This window comes from Peromyscus californicus, unplaced genomic scaffold (assembly GCF_007827085.1).
Source record: "Peromyscus californicus insignis strain IS unplaced genomic scaffold, ASM782708v3 Scaffold_21__1_contigs__length_65335640, whole genome shotgun sequence".
Classification (NCBI taxonomy): Eukaryota; Metazoa; Chordata; class Mammalia; order Rodentia; family Cricetidae; genus Peromyscus; species Peromyscus californicus.
In genome coordinates this window covers 17587967-17603664 of record NW_026294514.1, presented here as the reverse complement: position 1 = coordinate 17603664, position 15698 = coordinate 17587967, and positions in this window count along the sequence as shown.

Below are 15698 nucleotides of genomic sequence, written 5' to 3'. Positions count from 1 at the left end.
TTTCTCGCTCCCCTCGGCCTCTCTCTTCCTATTTCCCACCTCCAAACTCTGGCCCACCCAGGCCAGCCTGGCGAGGCAGAGGAAGAAGACAGCTGGGGAGGACCCGGTGGGGTTTTATTTCTTAAGTGCTTGTGCCGTGATGGAGAGAGCAGAATTCTGTTTGGAGCAAGCAGAGTAATTGACACCTGGGAAGCCGGTTACTCACAAACTCCAGGAAGTCAAAATGAAAAAGCCCTTTGTATCAAGCCTGAGTCTCCCCTGTCAGGGCAGAATCTGCCCGTGATAATTGCAGCCAAGGTGAGGCTCGCTGGGCTTGAGACATCCTTTATCCCACCCCACCCCCTTCCTTTGTCTTTCAGACCATGCCTCAGAGCCTTCTGTTTTCTCCATCTGCTATTCTTCTTTTTTCTTTTTAATAATAATTAAAATCGCAGGCGCTTCTGTTTCATAGGACTCTTCTTTGAATGGCTTCCCTTTTTCATTTTAGGTGGCTGTGTTTACATGCACGGGCTCCCCTCGTCCTTTTTAATAAAACCTCCGTCCCTGATAGCACTCAGGACCGCAGTATTTGAATCAGGACCACGCCTGTTGGCTTTGGGGTGTAAAAAGATGTGACCATTCGGAGAAGGGTCTTCACCAGTTTGAATGAGAAGATAAATAAGAAGACGCACACCAGCCCCTTTACAGTGCTAAATGGAAATGCCCACCGGTGTCCACCAGACACAGGTGTAAACTGGATTTAATTGGAAAGGTCACCAAATCTCATGATTTTTTTTAATATATTCAAAAGCAGTTTTTTGGTGTACTCCGCGTCAAATGCGGTACAAAAGGGCAATGAGAAGCCGCGTCAGTGCTGATTAGCGAGAAGTAGTACGTTCCACTCCTAAGGCTGGGCTGCTGGGATTCTGATTTCTCTCTCATTGCCCATATCTAGGGATAGGATTGACAGCAGGGAGCAAATCAAAGAATTGTTATCAACCACAAAGTGAGTTGCCCATCCCTGGGGCAATCAATAGTTGGCCATGCTTTCTTTCTAGACACACCTCTAGACTGAAGGAGCAGAAGCCGTTCCCACACTTTCCAGATCCCCGGGATCCTGCAGGATCCCCCTTGTGCCTGTCCCCAGAGGCCCAGGTCGCATGCTAATATACTACATAGCCGTTTTAGATTGTATACTTGGCAGATTGTCATTTTGTTTTCCCAAATCCTGAGAGGAACATGAACTTGAACCGTGCCATAAATCAAGTTCTAATACACGGTGAGAGTCTGAACCCTTCGCCTGTTCTCCCCTGTGGAGCTCTGAGCTCTCTCTTATGCTTCCAATACTATGGAAATGATTCAGACTCAAGCAGAATTTTTTTTTTTTTTAAATCACTGGGTCTCTAAGGCAAACCATAGAGCTCACACCCTATGTTTACATATGGAAAGAGAAAGACCCAGAAAGGGAGAGAGGAATGCTTTGACAAGTCAGTCTTTAAAAAATTAAAATTAAAAAAAAAAAAAAGCTTTTGAGAAAGAAAGGAAAGGGAGGGGGAGCCGGTGGGAAGGATGCCACCGGGGTCTAGAAAAATCTCCTTTTGTCTACAGTTATTCCCCTCCCCCAATTAGAGAGGTTTCTTCTCTTGCTCTTATTACTGTCCTCTGCTGCTCCCCCCTCAGCTTTTAGGTGTGGAGGACCAGGGCCTCCACCTGTTCCAGAGGCTGCCGCTGTCCTGTGGCACCAGCTGACACAGAGCTCTGTGGCCCAGAGTGCACCACGGACCCCAGGCCACACAACCTGTGCAGCAGGCCGAGGGCTGTGTGCCCAAGGGGGTTTGCCGTCCCTCACAGGCTCCCACGAAGGCTGGTTGTCTCCTTAGCAATCAGCATTTGTCCTTTCCTGTGTGTCTTGAAGTGTCGATATTGGGTCCCAAGCTAGATGTAAATTTTAATGCCTCTCAGCAGATAAGATGCCCTCAAAGGACTAGAGTAGGGAGAGCAGTGGTTACTCCAAAGGCCTGGGGTCCTTAATGGCCACTCTCCAAAATTCCTGTCCCTTTTCAACATACTTAGGGGATGTTATCACAATCTTCAGAGTCAGTATGACACAGGTGTGCTGTGTTATGGCTTTCCGTTGTTTGTTTGTTTGTTTGTTTTGTTTTGTCAACTTGACACAAGCTAGAGTCACCTGGAAGACTTCAGGATGTTTAACTCGGTGAACTTTTGTTTAACTCGTGAAGCTGTGTGACCGTGCCTGTCTAAAACACCTGATGGTCTAATAAAGAGCTGAACAGCCAATAGCAAGGCAAGAGGGAGAAATAGGCGGGGCTTGCAGGCAGAGAGAATAAATAGAAGGAGAAATCTGGGAGGAGAAAGGAAAAAGAAGGAGGAGCAAGAGAACAAGGAGAGGAGGATGCTAGGGGCCAGCCACCCAGCCACCCAGCCAGCCACAGAGTAAGAGTGAAAGTAAGATATACAGAAGTAAGAAAAGGAAAAAGCCCAGGGGCAAAAGGTAGACGGGATAATTTAAAGTTAAGAAATTTAAAGTTAAGAAACAAGCCAAGCTAAGGCCTGGCCTTCATAAGAAATAACAAGTCTTCGTGTGTGATTTATTTGGGAGCTGGGTGGTGGGGCCTCCCAAAAGAGCAAAACCAACCAACAGCAAGGGAGCCTTAATTAAGTGATTGCCTCCATAGGGCTGCCAATAGGCAAGTCTGTAGGGCATCCACTGTGGGTAGTTTACCCCTGGGTGGGTGGTCCTGGGTGGCATAAGGAAACAAGGTGAGCAAACTATGGAAAGCAAACAGTAAGCCATGTTCCTCCAGTCTCTGCTTCGGTTCCTGCCTCCAGGTTCTCGCCTTGAACTTTTGACCTGGCTTCTCTTCAGTTATTGACAACAGCCTGTAAGGTGTCATAAACCTATTCCTCCCCAGTTTCTTTTAGTCATGATGTTTTATCACAGCAATTGAAAAGCCAGCTAGAGCGGGTTGGGGGCAGGGCGGGGGCGTCACAAGCTGAGGGCTCTAAACGAATGCACTTTCAAAGGAATGGGCTGACAGTTGTTACCTGTATGACCATGTCCAAGTTATGCAAACGCTCACAGTCTCAGTTCCCCCCCCCCCATTGATTAAAAAAAAAAAAGTAATAAGACAGCAGTGGGGGGAGCTGAGGATAATCAAAGTGCCCTATGCATGGGTCTCAAGATGCTGGAATAAACCCATTCTATTATACAACCAAGCCTCACAAATAAAAGTGAATGGACCCATTATTTTGTACAACCAACATGCAATCAACTTTAAGAAATGAGGATGCTCATAGTGATGCTTAGTTCAGGATGCTTTGGGCAAATGTGAGCAGTGTGCTTAGCTATTGTTACTGGCTGTACCTAAGGATGCTGCAGATCACAGCTGAAGACTGACAGATGCTGTTCCTGTTGTTCCTCTCTTCATAACTTTAATTTTTGATGAGTTGACTTGAAATTTGATTAAAGATTTCATCTGGATCTCTGACGCTGAGATAGCGTCCATTTAGAAAAAAATTGAATCCTCTCGTAGTACTTAGCAGAGGGTAGTTAACAGCAGAATTCACAGTGCACGGGGTGGAAGAAAGGAGAGGCCACACAGGAAGGGGTGTTGTAACTCAGAAATGAACCAGAGCAGAAGGCGCTGCCCTACTTAGGCCCCGAGAAGCCTAGGGAAAGGCAGTGTTAGGGAATCCAGCAAGGGACTTCAGGAAGGCAGCTAGAGCCACAGAGGACACATAGCCATTAATGTAAACTGCTAGCCAAGGCAGGCAGACTTACCCCATTCCTCTGGCCCTGGGAGATCTCTCATGGACGGAACCTGGCCTGCAGTCTGGTGATAGTGAAGCTGGGGAAACCTGCAGCTTCCTCAGCGTCGGCAAACTCAACAGAAGCGGGTTTCTACCTTGAAGCTCTTCATAGCTATGAGGTTGAGTGACTTACTCGATACCATGTGTAAGATGCCAGAAGGAAGCCACTTAGATCTGGGTTTCAGTGTTTCCCTGGACTGTCTGAAGAAATGGAAGCTTGAATCAATGTGATTGTATTTGAGGAAGTATGAACAGCAAAGCTAACAATCCCTTACTTTCTGCGACACTTCTTTTTCTCCCCTTCCTTCTAGAGAGTTCTTATGTACAATTGTTTAAAAAATTCACAGTAATAATTGCTTTTCTGTGACTGAAATCACCGACAGAAACAGCTAAAAAGAGGAGGATTATTTTGGCTCACAGTTTCTATGGTTTTAGCTCATCATGGACGTTCATCTCAGTTCACGGTTGTGAGCATCTTTGGTGGTCCATTCACTTCTCTGGACTCAGAAGCTGAGTAAGGCAGGGACTGGAGGCCAGGGATAACTTTCAAAGAAGCCCTCCCCCAAATTTCCAGATCTTCCCCAAACAGTGGCACCAGCTGAGGAACAAACATTTAAAACATGAATTTGTGCTGGGACATTTCAGATTCCAACCATAGCACTTGCCCAGAGGCTCCATTCTTAACCCATCCATGCTGGCTGTATAAGGTTTTGGTCAAACCATTACTGCCCACAGTGAAAGAAAGTAATTTTGCCTATGTCGAAGTCTAACAGTGAGAAAAATAGCTAGTATCTTTGCTTCTGCAGAGTTGTTTCCATAGAGGGCTGTCTCTTCGAAAATGGTATCGGTCTTAAGAATAAACACGGGCAGTCGATCAAGATTCAAGCTGCTCTCTGCTGTAACTGCCCAACCAGCACCTTGCCTTCATCTCTCTGTCCCAGACCCTAAATAACACTGTTTCTCACAAAGTACTGGGCTCTGGCTCTCTTCCCAGCATAGGATGGGCTCCTTAGCCATTTCATTATCACAAATTACAGCAATCATCTGCCCAACTGGGAACAGCATTATCTGAAACAGGATTGGAAGTAAACTAAAAATGGAGGTGGTCTCGTCCGCGATAGCTAATCAGAAGTGTGACTGGCTGGCACATCACATCACATCTGAGAAATATCACAGGTTGCTCCTATTGGTAGAAACACCCTGATCACCACCCACACAGCTGGAAAGAGTGAAGCAGTTATATTTCCTTCAACATAGGTGTTGATGTGGGGAAGAAGAGGAGGTCTGAAATCATCAGGCCTGAAGACTGTGAGGTTCGTATTTCCTAAGGCCTGTGTGTGCAGCAGTGATTTGGTCTGAATCCAAGTCAAGACAGGAAAATAATCTGAAAAATGGGACTACTCAGGTCCAGAATAATACCTAGTAATTTAATGTGGTAGCAGGACACCTGCTTCAAGGAAATAGAGCTGGAGTAGTTACCCTAGAAGAAGCCAAGCACCAGAGTCCAACTGTTTGTGTACCTGCAAATCAGGTCCCTGCAAATCCAGATGAGTCATGGGGACTGTCCTGGTCTAAGGTCACTGACTCTGACAAGACAAAGTCCCTTCTCATTGAAGCAAAACAAACACATGGGGAAAGGAATCGCACACTTGCTTGCCATGAGAACAAGATTGTCCCGAAGTGCATTGTTGTATGTGGTTATCATTGCAGTAATGAAGCCGTGTGATGGTTGGTAGGAGTTTGAATGGATGCTTTCTTCAAGTGAAATGAGCCAGGACCAAGTGGTGTGGCAGCAAAGTGAACCGTCATATGTTATACACTGAAGGAGGAGGAGGAGGAGGAGGAGAAGGAGGAGGAGGAGGAGGAGGAGAAGGAGGAGGAGGAGGAGGAGAAGGAGGAGGAGAAGGAGGAGAAGAAGAGGAAGAGAAAGAAGAAAGAAGAAGAAGAAGAGGAGGAGGAGGAGGAAGAGGAGAAGGAGGAGGAGGAGGAGGAACCTTGACTGTCAGTGGCCTTTCTTCAGGCTTGTGAGAACCGGTAGAAACTGCACCATGTAGCCGCTGTTGGTTGCAGGAACCAAGAGGAACATTTCTGGACAATGACTGGTAGATGAAGCCAGGCCTGTGACCAGAGGAAGCATGAAGAATAATAAAAAGAAGAATTAGTTTGTATCGACACTCTCCATGCATTAAATATAAGAGCTGTGTCCCCAAATGAATTGCAGCGTTTGACAATGATGTTCTAGGAAAAAGAGCAAATATTGACACTTCAATAATGTTTGCCCAGCAATCAGTGAGTGGTATACAGCTTTCAGGGTATCTATGTTACTGGAATCAATTAGGAAAACAGAGAATTGATATCCTCCAATGAGAAACATATGGTAACTGCTGACATTAGGGATAACATTGGCTCTGCAAATCATTTCTGGTCATAGGACTTTCCACACTGCCATCCATGTGTGTGTAAGGACTCAGGCTGAGAACACAGTCTTCCTTCAGGGCCTACTGCACACTGCACATACCACACACACCCCTCCAGTAGGCAGTTTCCATCCCATGCATGCGCTGCCCATCCCATCTAACTCCTCTGTCCTCCCTCCCCTTCCCCCTTCCTCCTCCTTGCCTTCCTCCTTCCTTTTCTCATTTCCTCGGCCTTCATCCTCTTCGTCTGCCTCATTGGGAGCAGCATTATCTGAAACACAAACTGGAAGTCAACAGAAAGTACAGGTGCCCTGTGACAGCTAACCAGAATCGTGACCTTCTGGTGTCTTCCTTCTGGTCGTCTCCGTTTTCTCCCTTTCCTTCTTCATCGCCATCTTTCTTACCCCTCTCTCTTACTTTCTACCTCTCCCTTCCTTCCCTTCCTCTCTCTTCCTCCTCCCCCTCCCTTTTCCTTCCTTTCCTTCTTCTCTCCCTCTCTTCCTTTATTCCCCTTCCTCCTCCCTTCCTTCTCTCCTCCCTTCTTTTCTCTCTTCCTTTACACATTTGTAGGGACCCCTCTTGGTGCTAGCACTATTATTTTAGAAAGGGCAAAATCTCTGTTGGAAAAGGAAGGAGGTTATGAAAAATAAAAACCACAAAGTAAAACATTTTCATTGAAATTTTTGATAGAGTCTTCCATACAGTAGATCCAAAATGGAAAGACCTGAGATGTGCAAGAGATCCTTCTTATCAAAAGGGATTATTTCAAAATACCCAGGAGGTGCAACCACAGGTAGTACAAAGCCCTATATTATACTATGTCTTTCCTGTACGTGTGTGTGTAACTACTATATATGTGCACATATAAATATATACACTGAATACATAGTATTTAAATATGTGTAGATCTAGTATAAGTTTTAATTCATAAATGAAGCAGAGCAAGAGATTAATGACAGGAGTTAATGATTACAGAATAATTAAAACAATGGGCTGCGGTAGAATTGCCAGCCACATCATTGTAGTTCCGTGTGGCCGTTATTAAATGAAATAAAAGGTTCTTGAACTTAAGTCCTGCGTCACACAGGACAGTCGGCCTGACGACTGGGACAGCTCCCAGGGGACTAACAGGTAGATGGCACACACACCTTTAGGTATGCTGGACCAGAGTGTCATTCAGGTAGGATGAGGCAAGACCGTGTGAGACTTCACACAAACACCATTCAAACATTAATTATTTCCAGAATTTTCCGCTGAATATTTTTGGACTACAGTTGACTGCTGGTACCTGAGGATACAGGGAAGTGGAACCTGGATAATGTCTCTTTAACTGGGCTCTCTGGTTTCTTGGGGAGTTTTAGCTGCTCCTTGGTCTCTATGTCCCTCAGACTGATTGCTTGTGTTTTCTTCCCTTCCTCCTCTCTTCCCGCCCCTCCCCCTGCCTTTCATTTTAATGCTTATCATATAAAGCTTATCTAACTGTCCTGTCCTGGTTTTTCCAGGAAGGCTATAGCCATGAAAACTCCACGTAGAAAAGACTCCTCTCTCATTGAACTTGTATTATTGTTGTTGGTGTCTTCTCTTCTCCCTCGCCCTTCTCCCTTCCTTCCCTCCTACCTTCTTCCCAACTGGATTTCAACTTCCTTGAAAATAAGGATATGCTCATTTGTCTCACATTTTTTTTTAAAATAGATTTCCCCAAATGGTGAACACACCATGGGGCAGGTCGGAAAGGTTTTATGCAGTAAATATTGACCCAAACTGAAATGTTTCTAGCTTAAGTTCCTTGAGCTAAGTTTGCCCACTTACGGGATGTCTTCTTGACTGCTGTCCTGGTTGTCATATTTATTCAGTGTGTCTCCAGGAAGCTGAATTTTCAAGGTACTTTTTAGTCTTGGACATCACCTCCCGTGTATCAAGTCTCATCCTGTGAAGTAACTGTGAACATCCATTGGTAAAGGCAGCCCAGTGACAAGATTTTAAGCAAGGAGTATATATGTACAGTGCAGTCAGGCTGGATGAGGCTTACAGACAAGAGTTCATTAATTCCTCTTGATAAGAGATAACTCTTGGCCGGGCGGTGGTGGTGCACGCCTTTAATCCCAGCACTCGGGAGGCAGAGCCAGGCGGATCTCTGTGAGTTCGAGGCCAGTCTGGGCTACCAAGTGAGTTCCAGGAGAGGCGCAAAGCTACACAGAGAAACCCTGTCTCGAAAAACCAAAAAAAAAAAAAAAAAGAGATAACTCTTATCATGGTATCTATGGAGTCTGGGGGAAGCCCGAGTCCTCAGCTTTTGGTGATGTTGAAGTTTTCTTTTCTTTTCTTTTTTTTTTTTTTTTTCCCCTCGCTCCTCTTTTGTGTTAGAGAAGGGAGTGTCTGGGTGTTACCGGGGTGGGGGTGAGAGGTTAGTGTAATCCTCAGCCTGCAGGGTTCAGGATCACAGCTCCGGCCAGGCACCCTCCACCCCACGTAGATGAAGAGGGTTTTCACAGCAGGGGGTGGCACCAGAGCGATCGCAGGGTTGCTAAGGATGTCATTATCACTCTGATTGCAGGAACCGGTGAGTTAATTGGCATGACCTCATTCAGGTCCTCGGGGCCTACCTGTTCACAAATTATAAAGGAGACAAAAAGTTGATCTTTTTATAGTGTCACGAGGCAGCACCTGTTAGCATTTAGCAGAGCATTTCAAAGAAGCTGGGGTACACAGCACTTACCTACCCGCTAACTTTCTCTCGCCCTGCCTTCTTTCCCTGGCACTGAATAGCCTCCAGACACAGCCTTCCAAAACTTTCTTCCTGGCTTTATTTTCCTTTGTTCCCTCTAGAGGAAGTGGGATTTTTTTTTTTTTTTCTGGTGGGAAAAATCAGCCATTAAACGGAGGAAGGCTTGAGGAAATGAACTGAAATGTCTTGGAGGAAGAAAAATAGCACTATGAAGATGAAAAAGAACCGGAGATAATGGAGATTGATCGCTTGATCTATCTGTGGCCTCAGATAAAACTGATTGGATTTAGCATGTTGGGTTACAGTTAAAAAGCGCCGGTGTTTCGGTTGGGGTAATGTAGTTTCAGATTTTCACAGGGAGCCATTTATTTATTTTTGCATTTGTGAGTCATTTAGTCATTCCCTTGTGAGTGAGAATACATTTATTTCCCTACTCCCTGCTGTTAGGCGTTCTATTAATACCACACTAGTTGAAATAAATGGAGCAGGAGAAACTGTTTGGTGGTGAATTTGTTTTTCGAAAAAATTTTTTTGAACTGCTATTTTGGTAAAGCCGGCTTTCCAACCCTTCCCGTGGATTAAAAAGAGGTAACTTCTCACCCTTTTCGCATCCCCTCCCTCCTCCCGCCCCGCTTCATCTTGGTTTTTTTTTTAATTTTACTTTTTTATTTTTCTTTTTTGCTTTTGTTTCCATATTGACAGCATCAAGGCCCCCCCGCAAAGCCTTGCAACGCGGTCAGTGCATGTAGGAGAACTGACGGGCGAGTGGTAAAACACCCGATCAAGCGGTCGGATTGTCAAAAATTACGAACCAAAGTGGCAGTTTTCTTAAGCACAAGTTTTCTCGCCCTGTCTTTTGAACTGTGCCCCCAAGGAAACTCCAGCTTGAAAAAGCAGGGGCTGGTCCTGTAGGTTGGAGGGAAGTGGCCGGGGTCAAGTCACTGTGACTGAGTTCAGGCACCCTGAGCTGCTTTGCTCATGCGCAGTACACCTGAGCAAAGTAGAACGTCCTTGTTATTCTGGAGGGCTAATTACTATCAGTATTTGTTTGGGGGCAATGAACACAGCGTGGGATAAAGGCACGTTTGGGGTGTGTGTGGGGTGCTGTTGTTGCTACAGCGGGGAGGAGGGAGGGTTGGGACCGCTCTCTGCCCTGAACCACATCAGCCCAGCAGGCTGATTCCCCAGAAGGCCGCTGAGGACGGGTTCGGAAAAAGCCCTGGAGGACTGCAGAGAAGCACGTGAGGCAGGCACTGTCCCTGTCTGAAGAAAGTCAGGCAAACCCTGAAATCTCTCCCTGGGCCTCCGCTTTCACATTCTTGACTGTTCGGATGAGGATGGGGGAGGGGAGAAGACAGGATGGTAGTTGGTGTCCCTCTCTGGCCAGGGGGCGGGGAAAGGGGCTGGCTAAGGACATTCCGTCCATTTGCTCCTTTCCCAGAAACCTTGAGAAGTGACAAAGAAAGAAACGGCATGCTAGAAACACATGTTCTCTCTCTCTCTCTCTCTCTCTCTCTCTCTCTCTCTCTCTCTCTCTCTCTCTCTCTCTCTCTCTCTCCCTCTCTCCTCCCTTTCCCCTCCCTGTACCCTCCCCCCTCTCCTCTCCACCTTGCACTAGAGTCAATAATAGCAAAGATAATTTATGCTTAAACACCAACCCAGGAGTATAACGTAGGTAAGGGACTGAGGAAGGACTGAAGGCAATCCTTTGCATAGCTAAGTATTTGGCTTCCTCCAAGGTTTCAAATTATGTACATCCAAGTTGGTATAAAGGGGGCATCACCCGAAACTGAACAGACAAGGACTCTGAGGCTCAGAGTTCTCCAAGGACATGGGTGGGTCACACATTTAGGGACACAGAGACGAAACCTGAGGTCTGCATCGTGAGCTGATGTGTCCCTGAGGCTACAGGGTGCTGAACAGGTGGCAGTAGATAAGGACAGCCTGCTTCAGGAAGGATGGCAGCCAGGGGCCTGTGCAGCCTCCTCCGCCTCCTTCCTGAAGATGCTTGCCTCCTGGCCAGGGTGGTGAGCTTGCTGATTTCTTACACTTGTTTTATGAAACCAATAAAGCCAAAGGCATGAAACTCTTTCCTGGCAGTTTCTGGGTGTGTTCTAATTGGCCTGTAGATGAGATTCCCATTAATGCCAGGGAGAAATCCAACCACTCCAATGCCCTGAAAGTGACCTAGGGTAGATTTCCGAGGCATAAACAGGAACAGGGGTGGAGGCTTAGCATCCCAAAGCCATTTTCTTTGACTGGGGTGAGGGAATGGAAGAGTTTTTGCCGTTTGTTTTCTACCTACATTCTTAAAACTTTCATCAAATTCCTAGACCTCTCAGGGCCTGTCCCCTTCAGAGGTAAGCTATCACTTTCTGCTCACTCCTCAGGCTGGCTGCTGGCCTGGGGGGCCAGTTCTTACGTTCCCTTGTTTCAGCCTCTCAAGGTTGGTTAATGGAATTGAAACAAAGCTCTAGCCTCATGCCCGAGGCCACGGTGACTCTGCACTGTGCTGGGGACAATGAGGGCAGTGCTGACTGGCAGTGGCTCTCACAAGCAAATGTCACAGAGTACAGTTGGAAGGAGTGTGCTTTGGTGAACGCCGCCACGCTATAGGAACCAAAATTGACTGGGAAAAGGGGAAGAAACAAGAGTTTTCTTTTTTATTGTTCAAGGGCCAGTCTTTGAGTTGGCTCAAATCATAGTGTGTGTAGATTTTTGAATCTTGGTCAAATTATTTCACCTCTTTTGTTCCTTAGTTCCTTCATCTGTAAAAGGAAAGGATACAATTAATACCTAATTTGCAAATTTATTATGAGGACTCTATCATGTTGTTTGTACAACCCATTTGCAGAGCCTGAAATATAATTAGTACTTAACTAATGTTAGTTGAACAGCCTTCCTCTCTACACATCTAGTATTTCAGCTGTCCAGTCATATCATATATGTGATGGGTAGTATTCGTTGTCAACTTGATGAGAATTGGAGTCACCTAGGAGACACACCTCCAGAGAGGTGTACCTGAGAAGGAAGACCCACCTTTAATGTAGATGGCACCACCCTGTGGGCTGTAGTCTCAGACAGAATAAGAAGGAGAAAAAAAAGAGGGAAAGCAACAGAATGCCACCATTCATCTCTCTCTCTCTCTCTCTCTCTCTCTCTCTCTCTCTCTCTCTCTCCTTCCTGGCTGCTGATCTGTAATGATGAGCTGCCTTGCACCATCCCTTCCCAGCCATAATGGACTGTATCCCCTTCAAATGGAAACAAATAAGCCCTTCCTTCCTTAAGTTGCTGTTGTCAAGTGTTTTGTTAGCGCCATGATAAAAGTAAATGGTGCAATATAGGTAGAGTTTGTGAGGAAAATAAGGGCTAAACCATGGTTGAGGTTTTGCTTGTTTTTATGGTGCATGGTTGATGTTTCTTCTGAAGAGCGCCCATGGAAGCTGTAGTGGGAATGGCCAATGCAAACTGAGGTCACTAATGTGAAAGGAGGGGGACTTGCTTGCCAATGTTGACTCCCCGTTCTGTTGAAGATAAAATAAGGTCATATAATGGAATCTAATACAACACAATATGGGTGATGGGCTTGTTGTTATTAAGTAAATATTTTCAAGGACCCTTGTATCCCCACATGTGTTTTGGCAATTTTGTGGTCAAAAATGAAGAAACCCACTTTGATGGGGTCAAGACAGGATGTTGTCCCATAGTTAGAAGCTCCTGGTACTGGAGAGAGCTGGAGCAAAAAAGAAGTGTCAGAGCCTTGCTTGCATATGCCCTAGGTTCAGCTGCTTATATAAAGCCCACCCATTAGAGATGGCTGCAGCAGGTGATTAATTAGCCCTACCACTTGGCCATCACTAGAGAAGTTAAGCCAGAGGGTCAAAGACAACACTCTGAAGGGATGAGGAGACAGCTTACTTGGTAAAGTGTGGGCCATGTAGGCGTGACGACCCAGGTCTGGATTATCATCAAGCATGTAAAAATCCCCAGCTTGTTGGTACACACCTGTAATCCTAGCAGTGAGGAGGTGGACACAGAGCAGCCTTGGAGTCTGTGGTTAGCTAATCTTGCCAAACCAGTGAGCTTCAGGCTCAGTGGAAGACTCTGTCTCAAAAGATAAAATGAAGTGTGATAGAGGAAGAAATTGACATGGGTTCTACATTCACACATGTGCACGTACCACACATGCATGTGCACACACATGGGCCTACATATACCATGAAAGGAGAGGGGAGAGAGGGGAGGAAGGGACACCATGAGAAGGTGGACCCTATAGTGGAAAGTTCAAAGCTTTGCACATTCTGGCAGCTAAACAGCATCAGGTGTGTTTTGGAGAAGAAAGTAGGGCATAGACATAGTTTCCTTCCCTGACGATAAGGGGAGGAGGCACTAAAAGTCCTTGTTCTAGAGAAACTATCAAGCAAGCCATCAAGACAACAGTTTGGACTTTAGGTTAGGAAGCCAGCTGCCCAGACTGGAGAACAGGCGGGGACTAGATCTACAACCCACAGTGGAAGGAAGAGCGGGAGTATGAGACACAGGAAACCATCCATGACTTTAGATACAAGCTCCAGCTTTGGCTAGGTTGGTGCAACAAATCCACTCGACAAGCCTGTAGGTAGAATATGGTTATGCTCATGATCACTTTTCAAAGGAGGAAACCAAGACTTATGGAATACCACGCCCATCTGGCTCCAGAGCCATCCTCAGCCCCTGCCTCAAACAGCTTCTCAGAGCAGAACCTCCCCACAGCATCCTTTAAGGACTCTGGTACCCCAGAACCTGGGCCGTGGCTGATCCCGCAAGAGCGATGGAGAGGTCCCAGCTGTGGGGCAGGAAGGGCCCAGGATTAGGGATTCGACCAGATCTGATACTATGCTCTAGTGTCCCTTGAAGAAGAGCATCTCAGCTCTTCCTAATACATGGCGGGTTCATGCTTCAGTCAGGGGCCACATCTGGTCTAGTTAGGACTTTGGGATTTCGACTCAGCCCTCTGTCTTAACCTGGAGATCCCCCTGGGGACCTGATGAGTTCTGACACTGCCTGTTCCAGAATGATCAACGACCCATCTGCTCAGCGGTGGATCGGAGTGAAGTTCCAGAAAGAAAGTGAACAGGCATTGTCTGGATACCAGTGTGTAACTCCCTCACTGAAAAATGCCATGCACTAATGGAGGGGCTGCTGTGTGCCCTTGAGTCTAATACTGACGGCGCAGCGGTTCCCTCAGCTCACTACAGCCAAGTATTGAAACTAGGTGGCTTAGAACAAACAGATTGGCCTACAGTTGTGAAAACTGGGAGTCTACAGTCAAGAAGATGCCAAGGCTACATTCTTTCTGAAGCCCTTGGGGAAGGACCCTTGCATGCCTCTTTCCAGCTTCTGGTGGCTTGCCAGCAATCTTTGGCATTCTGTGGCTTGTAGAGTCATTCCTTCAACTTTTGTTTCCACAAGATGTCCTTCTGCGGTTCTCTTTCATCTTCCACCCATGCCTGTGTCCAATACTCACCCTATTTATTTGCTTAATTTATTGTGGTGCAGGGTGATGGAACTTAGGTCCCTGTGCTTGCTAGCTAAGCACTCTATCCCTGAGCCATATCCACAGCCTAATTCCTCATTCTTATTGGGACACGAGATACATTAAAATATGACCCACCCAATGACCTTATCTTAATGTACGTAAAGATTTTATTTCCAAATAAGGTCATGCTCTGAGGTTCTGGGGGTTTGGACCTTTGGGGAACTTGAAGTTCTGTACTCCTCAGTTCCCATCACACTGCCTTTTCCACATGGCAAGACGTTTCCTCAGTTTCTTAAATGGTAAGTTACCTTTTTAAGAATGAGTGTGTTTTGCTTGTGACATTCTCAAACTAGCTGCTGGTGCCGCTTCACACCTCTACTTTGAACAATCCTCCTGTTCTTGCTGCTGAATAAACATGATGAGAAACCCACATTCTCCAGGGGAGCCCTACAGAAATGTGTTCTGGGCATCTCTAAGAGTGAGTTTCAGGAGGTCTAGCCTCCTCAGGAGAGGTCTTCATATTGTATGAACAGCGGGTGCCATATGATGTATTTTACCTCAGGAAGGTGTATTTGTTGTGCGAAGAGTCAGTCGTGGAGAGATAATCCCATGTTGGCACCTGGTACCTCAAAATGAAGTATGTGGCCTGAGGCGACTCACTTAACCCCTCAACCTCACCATCTGGGACCTCCAGGAAATGTTGCCCGCTCGCTCTCTGAAAGCACCGTTTTCGTGGCCTTTGAAATACCTTAGAAGGGGTTTGGCAAGTAGATATGCTACTCTGACACCAGTTAACTGAAAATAATTGATGTTCACAGAACAGTATTCTTAGGGAGTCCAAATTTCTCACGGCTTATCTCCATTCCCAAGCCCCTGGAATTGGAAGGATTGACCTGGGAGTGGGCCAAAATTACTTCTTGCCGTTCTTTTTTCAGTGAGAATCTGATTCTACCTGAACCTGAGCACTGGGTTAAGGGAGGCTTAGGGATTAGCTCCCACCAGTCTTTTGAAAGGGAATGTGATCCCTTATCAGCTTTCTCTTTGTATCCCTTCTTTGATAAAATGTAGCACTGCTTCTCAGGTCCTCTCCTTCAGTTTTTCTGCCTCCTCCAAGTTATTTAATTATATTGTTTTCATTATCCTTTCCCGTCTGGCTTTCAGATATCCATGTAATTATCAGATTAAGTCCCATGTAAAATCCTTGTTTGTGGTTTTCCTTCCAATATGC